This window comes from Myotis davidii, unplaced genomic scaffold (assembly GCF_000327345.1).
Source record: "Myotis davidii unplaced genomic scaffold, ASM32734v1 scaffold190, whole genome shotgun sequence".
Taxonomy (NCBI): Eukaryota; Metazoa; Chordata; class Mammalia; order Chiroptera; family Vespertilionidae; genus Myotis; species Myotis davidii.
Window position 1 is genome coordinate 737,303 of NW_006283440.1, and position 11,164 is coordinate 748,466.

The window sequence follows — 11,164 nt, forward strand, 5'->3', positions numbered from 1 at the left end:
TTGTCTCAAGGTATAAAAAAAAAGCGGGGAGGTGGGGGGAAGGAGTTGGGGGAAAAACTGTAAAGCGCAGACTGGAACGCATGTTTGCAAAGTAGATTAATGTTTCCTCGCGGGTGGGGGCTTTTAAAGTGGAACTGTTCTCGGGGGTGGGGGAGGCTGGGCTTTACGGGCTGAAAGAAGAAATGTGTTTTAAGAACGCGGGTTCGGCGGGAGGGGCCCCGAGCTCTCCAAGGGGTTCTGCCAGTCTTTTAACTGCATTCCTCCATTGGGGCGCGCGGGCGTGGGGGTGGGGGGTCTTGAAGCCTTTTTAGGCAGTCGTAAATTTAAAATAGATCCCTCTCCCTCACGGAAACATTTCACATTCTTTTGGGGATACGGAGTTTTTTGTTGGGGGGGGGTGTCTGTTGGTTGTCTTTTAATTCTTTTTGGAAAGTGACAGTCTTGCTCTTTGGAAACACTTTAACCCCTAAACACTGCCTTGGCTCTCTTACAATGGGGCGGGCGGGGGGGATTGAGGTAATGATGCAGATATTTCAAACCAGAGTATGTGGAGCTTTCCTGGCCAAAGCTAGCTACCAAGGACAACATGTGGAAGCCTGAGTTCCAGGCGGACTCCCTCCCTTTCAGAATGCTGCTGAAGAACTAGCCGTGGAGAATATTTAGTTAATTTTGCCTTGCTTGTGAAGATTGAGCCTTCGGTGTTTAGCAAACATATGGTGAAGCCTTTAGCTGAGAAGTGACAATTAAAATAATAGTTCAAATAATTAAGGCCAGAAAACATCCTTGCCTTAAGTAGCTTGGTAATTAATACAGAAGTGTTATTTGGATTGAATCCATGGGGTAATTTGCCTCAGTGCAACACTTGACTGTCACTGGTAGATGAGAGAAGGGTTTTATTGACCACCTATGATGTTCTGGGCGTCTGTAACGTCCCTAGCACGGTGCTGCACACTGAAGGCTGTGAGACTCTCCCTGAGCACAAAGTCATCACTGATCACTACTGCGGCTCAATGGACTTGCACTAAATTTGAGCTCACAGTTGAAGTGGGTGTGAAAGTTAAATTTTAAAAAAGGAAAAGCTTTGATGGAGGTGGTGAGGCAAATTGAGGCGACTTGGAGAGAGAGAGGATGAAGGGGGGAGCTCTAGGCCATAACTCAGAAAAAGGGTCAGGCAAAGGCCCAAACTGAGTGGACAGATGGCAGAAGCTCGTCCCGCCGCCCCCCCTCCCCTCCCCAATTGGGTGCAATAGCTTAGGTGGGCCCTGGACCCCAGGGCTGTAGTTTGAAATGTGATTGGCTAGACCAGCGGTTCTCAACTGTGGGTCGCGACCCCTTTGGCAGTCGAACGACCCTTTCACAGGGGTCGCATAAGACCATCCTGCATATCAGATATTTACATGACGATTCATAACAGTGGCAACATTACAGTTATGAAGTAGCCACGAAAATAACTTTATGGTTGGGTCACAACATGAGGAACTGTATTTAAAGGGCCAGAAGGTTGAGAACCACTGGGCTAGGACGGAGCAAGGGATGAGCTGAACAGAGGGAGCCCCCAGCTCTGTCCACATGTTCGCATTCCACCATGTGTGCCAAAAATATTGTTGGGTTCTTTTTGGTGACAAAAGATCACTTTTTTGTCGTTTTGAGGATGACTTTTCCGTGGACCTTTAATAGGTTTACAGAGAAGTAATGTGTTTTGTTTTTGTAACATTGTATATTTCTAGAAGCACCTATGTTTCTGCATTGCACAACACATTCCATTCAGTTCTTGGAAGGAGGAGTAACATGCTTTGGCTCTGTCTTCGGGAGAGAGTGTGAGGGACTGGCACACCTGAGAGGAAGCTCATTTTGCCTACTTTGGGCCTCTGCGCTGTTTTCCTTCCTGTGTCTGTTTTGGCAGTTTCGGTGTGGCTCATTGGTTCTTCAACCAAATATTACTCACTCAGTACTATCACTTGTTGAGCTACTTCCATTACCATTTATTTTCATCACATGCCTTACAACTCAATAAAGTAGTTACATCTTTATTTTTGTGATGTGATAGTTTCTGTAATGCTTTTATATATAATAACTGAATTATTGTCCTTTTTTGTCTGATAAACTATGGATCCTCCATGTCACCAAGACCGCTTGGCCTACTAATGACTTGAGTCAGCGATTTTTAACCTTTCATCTCATAAACTAATTAAATTATGCAGCACAGCAGAAAATAATCTTTTTTTATTTTTTGCTGATATGACTGTGTCAATATATTTTGATTGACTTACAAAAAAGAATAGTAATTACCTAGCCTTTTTTAGGCTCCAAGGCGACTTTTGAAAAAAAAATCAGGTGCCTATACTTACTTGTATATAAGGATTTCTAGTACCAAGAATTAACCAGTCAAACACGACCTTATTATGCGACATGACCAATACGATGCAACTCTATCATAAGACCTATATGTTTATGGTTCAAGACAGGGCATTTACACCGGACAGCTGTTGTCATTTATTTTTATTTGACAATTTAAGGGAAAAGAGGTCAGTGCCCCTGACTAAATAGTCAGGTATTACACATTTTAAAAATTCTTGTGGCACACCTGTTGGAAATCACTGACTTAAGTCAACTTGTTCTCCTATTGCCTTGACCTCGATTTGTCATTCATTCACTCATTCACTCACTGTGTGCTAGATTTTTCCCCTGTAGAGGAAGCAACAGTTTGATAAATGCAAGTAAACCCAACCAGGGAGGCCACCATACCGTTTTATAATTTTAATTTAAATTCAAAGTAGAGGTCTTGTTTGTGATGTAGTGAGCTTACTGTTCAAGTCGTGTGAGCCTTTGCTCTCAGGAGGAAGTGTGCCTTGCCGTCTTATACTGTAATAAATTAAAATGAGTAGCAAACTCGGGATTTAAGTTAATTTTGCACTTTAATCTCTTAAATTCTTCGTCACTGTCAGCAAAGAAGTCCATGAGATGGTGTTTTCTTAATAGGAACTGTAAGCGTCCTGGGTACAGACACTTACACGAAATAAACCAAGTGACAGAGGTTGTGTATTTCCATGGCTAAAAAGCAACAGAAGAAAAGAAAGCATAAAAGATTTTAGGGGAGAGGAATGCTGAGGGACAGTTTGGAAAATGTATTTTTTCCTGTGATTTAAAAAAAATGCCATGTATATACACAGATGTATACCCACTGACAGGTAACTGGGGGCATATGTTTGTATGCATACTTGTAAAACGTGGGTAAAAGTGGGTTTAGAGTTGTTCACATGGAAAAAGATGTGCAGGTTATGAGTATTATAATAGCTTTATTAACTCAAAATAATGTCACAACGGCACAGTGCCCTTAGATACAATCTCATAAGTGCTCAAATTGCTTCATTATTCACACATTCTTGTAGTCTTTGGAAATTGAAAGCTAAATTTCAGTGACCTGCTTGGGTCAGCCCCACTGCCTCCCAGGCGGTTGAATTCAAACCTACTTTGCCCTCCTCTGTATATAGATAACAGATAGATAGATGATAGGTAGATGGCCACTTGCCTTTGTTTGTGTGTGCACGTAGACTTACTACATGCATTCATATAGCTGCCAAAGTAATGTTGTCTTTTTAATGTAGCCAGCAAATTAAAGGTATCCTTTGATTTCACTTTCTTTTTTAAAAAAATATCTATTTTATTGATTTCTTTTTACAGAGAGGAAGGGAGTTCACTTTCATGCCTTGTTTAGCATGCTGGGAAGAAGTGGCTTTATAAAGACAGTGTAGCCGAAACCGGTTTGGCTCAGTGGAGCGGGCACCCCCAGTGGGAGTTGTGCAGGAGGCAGCTGATCGATGTTTCTCTCTCATCGATGTTTCTAACTCTCTATCTCTCTCTCCCTTCCTCTCTGTGAAAAATCAATAAAATATATATTTTTTTAAAAAAAGACAGTGTAATACATTGGCTGCAACACACAGACCAGTATAAGCTAGATAAGGAAGGTGCCTCAATTTCTTTCATGGCATTGGTAATAAGAATTCTTTGATTCTGTTGTTCGAATGTTCATATAATGATTGCCTTTTAAGAAAGTGTCAATATACATTAGAAGTTAGCTTGAGTCTTAGGTCAAGTAAAAAAAAATGTCAAATCTAGCTCACTTGTGAATGGAGTCCTGAAGTTGAGAATGTGTGGAGCCCTGGCTGGTTGCTCAGTGGTTAGAGTGTCAGCCCCTGGTCAAGGGCATGTACCTCAGTTGCAGGCTCCATCCCCAGCAACCAATCGGTGTCTCTCTCTCACACCAATGTTTATCTCTGTCTCTCCCCCTTCCTTCCACTCTCTAAAATTCAATGAGGAAAAATATCCTCGGGTGAAGATTAACAACACCAACAAAAAAGAGTATGTGGAACGATACAGCGGACACCTGCTGTTGTGGAAACACATACCAGTGCCAGCAAGGCCAGGGGGAGGCTAATTGCTATTTAAAAATAAAAATATCCACTGAGCATGTATTCTCAGTGCTTGCTCTGTTCTGAGCACTGCATGACGCTCTAAAGAACACAGTCCCTGCCCTCAAGGTACCACCCCAGCAGGCATACAGACCAGTGGCAAGATCGCAGGACAGCCCCAAGGGGAGGGCCTGAGACGAGCATAGGAGTTGGAGAGCTGGGCGTCATGGGGCATTCCAGGCTGAAGGAACAGCATGGGCAAAGGCTCAGGGGACAGAGGCATGGCCTCTGAGAGAACTCCCAGTGCTTGCTTTTGGTGGGATCAGGTGTGAGGTAGGGAGCCTGAAGGACGAAGGCCCAGCCTCCTGGCAGGAAGGTCTTCGATGTGTGTAGGGCTTTTGGTTGGGAGGCTGCCAGCTTTTTCTTTCTTCCCCCTCCCCCCCCTCCCCCCAATCTTTGCCTGTCTTACGATTTGCACTAGCATTTTGGCCCTCCACTGCCCTCCCTGGTACCAAAGCACTTCACCTGGATCTCACCCTTGTGGGCATGGAAGGGAAATGCTTTATTTTTAGTCTTGCCCATTTCTCTGTTGGCTTTCATTTTTTTCCGCTTAGCACTTTTATCCTCCTATCTCCCTTAATATCTACCCCCCTTCACGCCAGCCTTCTCTCAGACACAAGTTTGTTGTCGCGGGATCCCAGTGACAGAATGGCCATTTGTATCTTTGAACTTCTTGGTTTTTTTCTCAAGGCCTGCCCAACGCCTCACTTGCTTTACTGCAAAAGGGAACAACCTCAAAACGAGTCCATATTGCTTTGTGTTTGTTTATTAGCATCTCCAGAGGCCAGCAGCAAGGGAGGAATAGCTTTGATATTTTTATTTTTTAAAAGAGAGAGAATTTTTTAAAAGGCTGCTTGAGGTTTATAAGTGCTCTCAAGTTCATACGTCCGTGCTAGCATTCTGCCTTGCGTGTTCTTGGCAGTTGTGGGAGATAACTGAGCCTCGCCATCCTGTCCACTTAGCAGTGGTTCTCAACCTTCTGGCCCTGTAAATGCAGTTCCTCATGTTGTGACCCAACCATAAAATTATTTTCGTGGCTACTTCATAACGTAATGTTGCCACTGTTATGAATCGTCATGTAAATATCTGAGATGCAGGATGGTCTTAGGCGACCCCTGTGAAAGGGTCGTTCGACCGCCAAAGGGGTCGCGACCCACAGGTTGAGAACCGCTGCCTTAGAGCAAGGTTTCTCCCGGCTGTCATTTTGGGCCGCTTCATTCTCGCATGCGGGGCCTTCCTATGCCTTGTAGCAGCACCCCTAGCCTCTGCCCACCAGAGGCAGTGGCAGCCTCGTAGTGTGATAACCAAAATTATTTCTGATCATTGGCATGTATGTGTGTGGGGGGAGGGGGGGCAATGATGCACAATATCGCCCTGATTTAGAACCACTGGTTTAGATAGTAGATTCCAATTGGAAGAGCCATGCTTTGCAGATGCAAGGCTTTTGTTATGATGGAGCTGCAACTGCAAATGCATGGCCTTGACAAACGCAAGAACTTTATTTTGTGAGGTACTCTCTCATCCCCACACTTACTGGCCCAGGTAACTAACGTTTTTCAGGCTAATTTAAAATTTCTGTCTTTTCCTTAGATTGCGTTAAAAATCAAACACCATGACAAGTTGGGGGTAGGGCAGGCCATGGAAGGAAGAGAGAAAGAAATTTATATTCAAGTGCTTTTTCCTCCGGTGACTTAATTTTGCCAGATAGACCTTGTTGCATTTCAGCTCCAGTAGGCTGAAGGGATTCGGCATGGAGGTGACTTTGTAAAAAGCAATAAAAGACACCTCTGGGTTTTGTTCCTACTGAAATAACAGCTTTTCCCCCGGAAGTCCCCACCACATAGTATTAGCTCTCTGGTGGTCTAGGTCTCCAGATGTTCCCGTCACAAACCACTCTTGCCCAGGTGTCCTCACGCTGTACAGCCAGAGGGACTGAGTCAGCCAGAAAGAGGTGGGATGGGTTCTGCTTCACTGCCCTGTCCCAGGTTATCACCCAGTGTCTGGCCACTGGGGCTGTCAGTTCAGGTGAATTCCGCAACCGACAGAAAGACAGACGGCATTGCTACTCCTTTCCACTCCTCGCTTCCCTGTGCATGTTTACAAATTAAGAATGTGTTTATTGATTACATTCCAATAGTTGGCGCGCACACACAGGTAGAAGCAGTTGTGGTATTTCTTTCTGATCTGGAGAAAGATGTTTAAAAACAGTAATGGATTTAAAAATAACCAAGAGGCTCAGGTGCCTTCTCCCAGGGCAGCTGACCTTGTGGGTCCTCCCTCTCTCGTCTCTGCTGCCTGCTACTCTTCACCTCCAACAGGGTTAGAAGCCAAATTGGGCGAAGGGGTGTTTCAGATGCCCGTAGCGCCACTTGGAGGCCCCCGAAGATGACAGCTTCCAGATGTACGAACTGCCGGATCCGTTTGTTTGGATTACGCGCCACAGCTGATGGCTAGATTAACGCTGGCTGGACAGGCTATGGGAGATTTGTCTGGTTTCCACAATGCCATGTTTATATTTCATTGGGCTTTCTCCTTCAAAGCTGACCTCCCTGTGACCCCGGAGCTCTGTCCACTCGGGCCGAGCTGTAACTTGTCAGCCCTTCTTGTGTTGGGGGGCTCACGGTTCAGGAGAAGGGCTGCTTCTGTGGCTGCCCCGTTTTGTCGGGGGCAGCGGTCTGCCAGAGTGAGCCACTGGAGAGTATAGTCTGTTCTGGGGCAGGTAGGTGTGTGGGTGAGTGTGGGTGTGATTTTAAATGTGGTTTGTTTGTTTGTTTTTAAAGCTAGTATGGAAATATCTTTAAATTAAAGAGGAGCAGATTTTAATAGAGGCCATTTTGCAGAAATACAGTATTTTAATGGACCACTATTTTGACAGTTTGGGGGGGAAAGTTGAGGGAGGTCCAGCTATGTGTAATATCCCCAAACAATGGTCATACCCATATGATTCTATTACTGTGACCTCCTTTGCCCCTCACTGACTCCCAGAACCACCCTCTGCCTGCTCCCTCCTCCCTTAACCCTCACCGTCTCTCCCTTTGCTCATCTTCACCCCTGTCCTCCCTTCACTCCCTTTCCCTCCCACCCTCTTTCTACCCACCTTCTCCTAAACTGCCCAACTCATTTCCTCCCAGTAGATCTCAGGAGTGACTGGTGTCAAGTCTGCAATGGTGGTAAATCCGGTTAGTCACACACGGGCAGGGAATTCTGTGTGTTTCCACCCTATTGGATGCCGAGCTAGCTACCGTGTGCACCGTTGGGGCTCTGACCTTCGTGAGGGCTGTTTCCAGGACCATCCTCTCTGCTGGGGTCCTGTCAACAGAAGATATGCCTCCCCCTTGAGGAGTCGTGGCATTTTGATGGACTTTCCAGGGAAATGTAGGATCCACTGGCCGGCGGAGTGTGACATCAGTGTCGGTCCCCTGCACTTCCTGTGTCGAATGGAATATGGAAGCGTCGGTCCCCCTAGCACAGCGGTTCTCAACCTGTGGGTCGCAACCCCTTTGGGGGTCGAACGACCCTTTCACAGGGGTCGCCTAAGACCATCAGAAAACACATATATAAGTACATATTGTTTGTGTGATGAATCACTATGCTTTAATTATGTTCAATTTGTAACAATGAAATTTCTGAGATGGTTAGTGAAACATCCACACGCATATTCCGAGCCAAGCTTTCCTGAGTGGAACTCACGCCACAGCCAAAGGGAGCACGGAGCTTGCACAGAGATGAAGAGGACAGACTTTCACACCCACATTTTGGCCAACTGCGCAGTGTTAGGGGGTCCATCCACACGGCGTCCTGGGCGGCGAGGGCTTTGCTCCCAAAGGAGGGAGCTCCTGGGGGTTTCTCTCCGGGAACCTCCCTGGACTAGACACAGGTGTTGTCAAATGCATTGCTTGTTCTTTGCTGCCACGCTCTGAATTTGGGTGCTTCAGGATAATAACTAGATTTTCCCTCTTAGATTAGATTCAGCGTTGTTTTTTCCTCGACACTGCAATATCTGTTTTTCTACATGTACTAGTATCTTAAATTTCACAGAAATAATTAGCCTTCCAGAACAGTAGAATGCCGCCATTAAGGAACTGCCTGACCGCCGTGGAGATTTCTAGGGGTTGCATCCTGGCCTCAGTCACCTCAAGACCATGACTGTTTTGTTATATTCGGGTTGCGAGTATGGCTGGAAAAACAGCTGTCATGTGTTAGGGGAACTATCGTTGGTGGGCAGTCAGGTCCCTGCTAATGAATGACAAGTTTGTTGTTGGAGAGATTTATAATGTGGAGTCAGGACCTTATTTCTAACCCAGTAACTCAGGTGCGAGTTGCCCACATCGTCCACACTGCATGTGGGTCCCCAGACCTCAACTGGTTATGATGGGGAAGCTAGTGCAAGCAAGTCCCCATGCCAGAGACTCATCACTGTTAGCTAGGATAATTAACAGAAACAGATTTTCCCAATTTATCAAGCACGACAGCTTTCAGTTACTGGTGAAACGTGTTGCAAAAGTTCGCAGAAGGAACTGGAAGGGGGCTTTGTTGAGTCAATGTGCATGATCCGCCCCCCCCCACCCCACCCCACCCCAATCATTGCTTAAGGGCTTCTGGCCCCTAGCTCAGGAATCCTGCCCAAAAATGCCAGATGTATTACACAGTCAAGTACTGCAATGTAAACACTGCTCTGTGCCATGAGGCAGGGTGGTCTGTCTCCTGTTTAAGAAGAGGGAGAGGTTGAGGGGGGAACGAGGGGTAAGCCCTCTGCTCCGCAGCAAGCAGCCATGGCCTGTCATTGGGGCTTTGGGCTGCACAGTCAAGGTTTGGAACTGTAGATGAATTAATGCTTTGGACTGGCAAAGAAAAGCAGCTTGAATAGGGATGCCAGAGAGAGCGAGATGTGTCTTGGATAATGTTGCTTCTTTGGGTCAGATAAGTATATCAAATGTTGAATCAAATGCGGGGGTGGGGGGCAGTCTGATAGGAAGGAAGCTATTGACTTCCTAGCAGCATCCTTGGCATCCCCCTTGTCATCCGCTGTGAGTTAAGTTGAAAGTTGAGCAGAGCAAGTGGAGGAGAGGCCAGCTTCCTTCCCCACCCCCTCCTGTGTCTGAGAACGCCTGTTGGGTTGGTGAACAGTCTGTGTGTAAGCCCAAGATATATCACAGAGCTGCCCTGGTGTTTTGTAGCACTGGGGGTGCGGGTGGGGGGTAGCTCAAGATACATTGCAAAATAAATGGCCTTCCAGTTTCTAAATTTAAGTGAAGAATCTGATAATAATGATCTTTTGGAGGTGAGGAAGTAACTGGGGCATGTAGGGCCACCCCACCGGGAGATCTCAGGGCAGGGCTGCCAGCAATCCAAGGAGATTGGATGCCAGACGTCATCTGTGCACCCAAGTCATGTAACACTAGGCAGTTCTTAGATGGACTACATTCAGGGTTTTTAAAAATTAATATGAAGCTATTTTGTGAGTTAGGAGGAAATGGGTTTCAGTTTGAATTTGGGGAATTGTTACAACAATCTGAAATAATGTTATCATGATCTAAGAAATGAGTTCTGTACAGAGATTCCAGAAAATTGCTTTAAGAAACAGTGATGATAAAAATAGGAATTTTGAGATTACAGAAAGTGTAAGCTTCTTTGATTCTCTCCCCACCACCACCACTTTTTTTTTTTAATTCTCCCAACTTCCTCACCCCCTTCCCTGACTTCCTTTGCTCCTTTACTGGGGAAATCAGAAAACTTCACAAAATATAGATATCAAAATGTGTATTTTTAAATAGAGGCTTTTTAAGAGAAAAAATAACAAAAGAATTCCCCCAGCTGCCTAAGAAATTCTTTCCTCTTACCTGACTTCTCCCCCTTGAAGCTTATGCATTGTTTTGGTAAGTTTTAAAAATGATAAAAATATCATCATTTCAGTCCCCACATGATCCAGAAAAAAAAATTGCACGCGTTTAATACCTTGCTTAATTGCAAACAAAGCTTACAATTTGAGAGACTTTGGATTAGGACGAAATATCTACTAACTGTTCTTTCTAGAGATTTGGGGAATAGGATGACCCTTTTTCCCCCCCTTTTTAAAAAAAAATAGGCTACAGTTTCACATGGCTCCCAAAAGAAATCTCTCTCCCTTTTTGTTTCCCACACCAATTGATTTATCATTTTGCTTGCAAGCAGATCCAGAATGTTAGGGCAAGAACACACTCACTTTTTTCTCGTAACTTTTTTGTTGCGGACCGAAACCAGTTGACTTGAATAAATTTTTCTGAGGCCTGAATGTAGCCAGCAACGTGGAAAAATCTTACCATTCAGGGCCGGCTGAATGTACATTTCAGCCACACAGTAAGCTGCATTGGTAGGCACTGGACTGCTAAATACAACCATTTTTCGCAGCAGCGAGTTGGACAGGTGATTAGCATAATTAGCACTGAGCAGCTATACATATGGTAATGCTGAGTGTGTAAATGCCAGCTGCGGTGTAAAATTTATGTCAGGGGTCGGCAGGGCTGTGCGAAAGTATTGTGTTCCAGCTGCAGGTCAGGGCCCCCAGAGCTTACCTCCTTTTCTCTCGTTGGTGAATACGCCAAACAGAAGAGAAAGGCAGAAGTATAACAGATACGGCTTTGATGGAACAGCCCAGTTCTGTGCAAGAGAGACTGTCCTATAAAACACACACTGGCACACACTTGCAGAAATCCCAC

At 45.3% G+C, this 11,164-nt stretch overlaps 1 protein-coding gene across 1 annotated transcript in view; it reads left to right on the top strand.

The window, feature by feature from the left end:
* PTCH1 (patched 1) overlaps nt 1-11,164 on the top strand; it is a 63,596-nt gene that overhangs the window by 2,398 nt on the left and 50,034 nt on the right.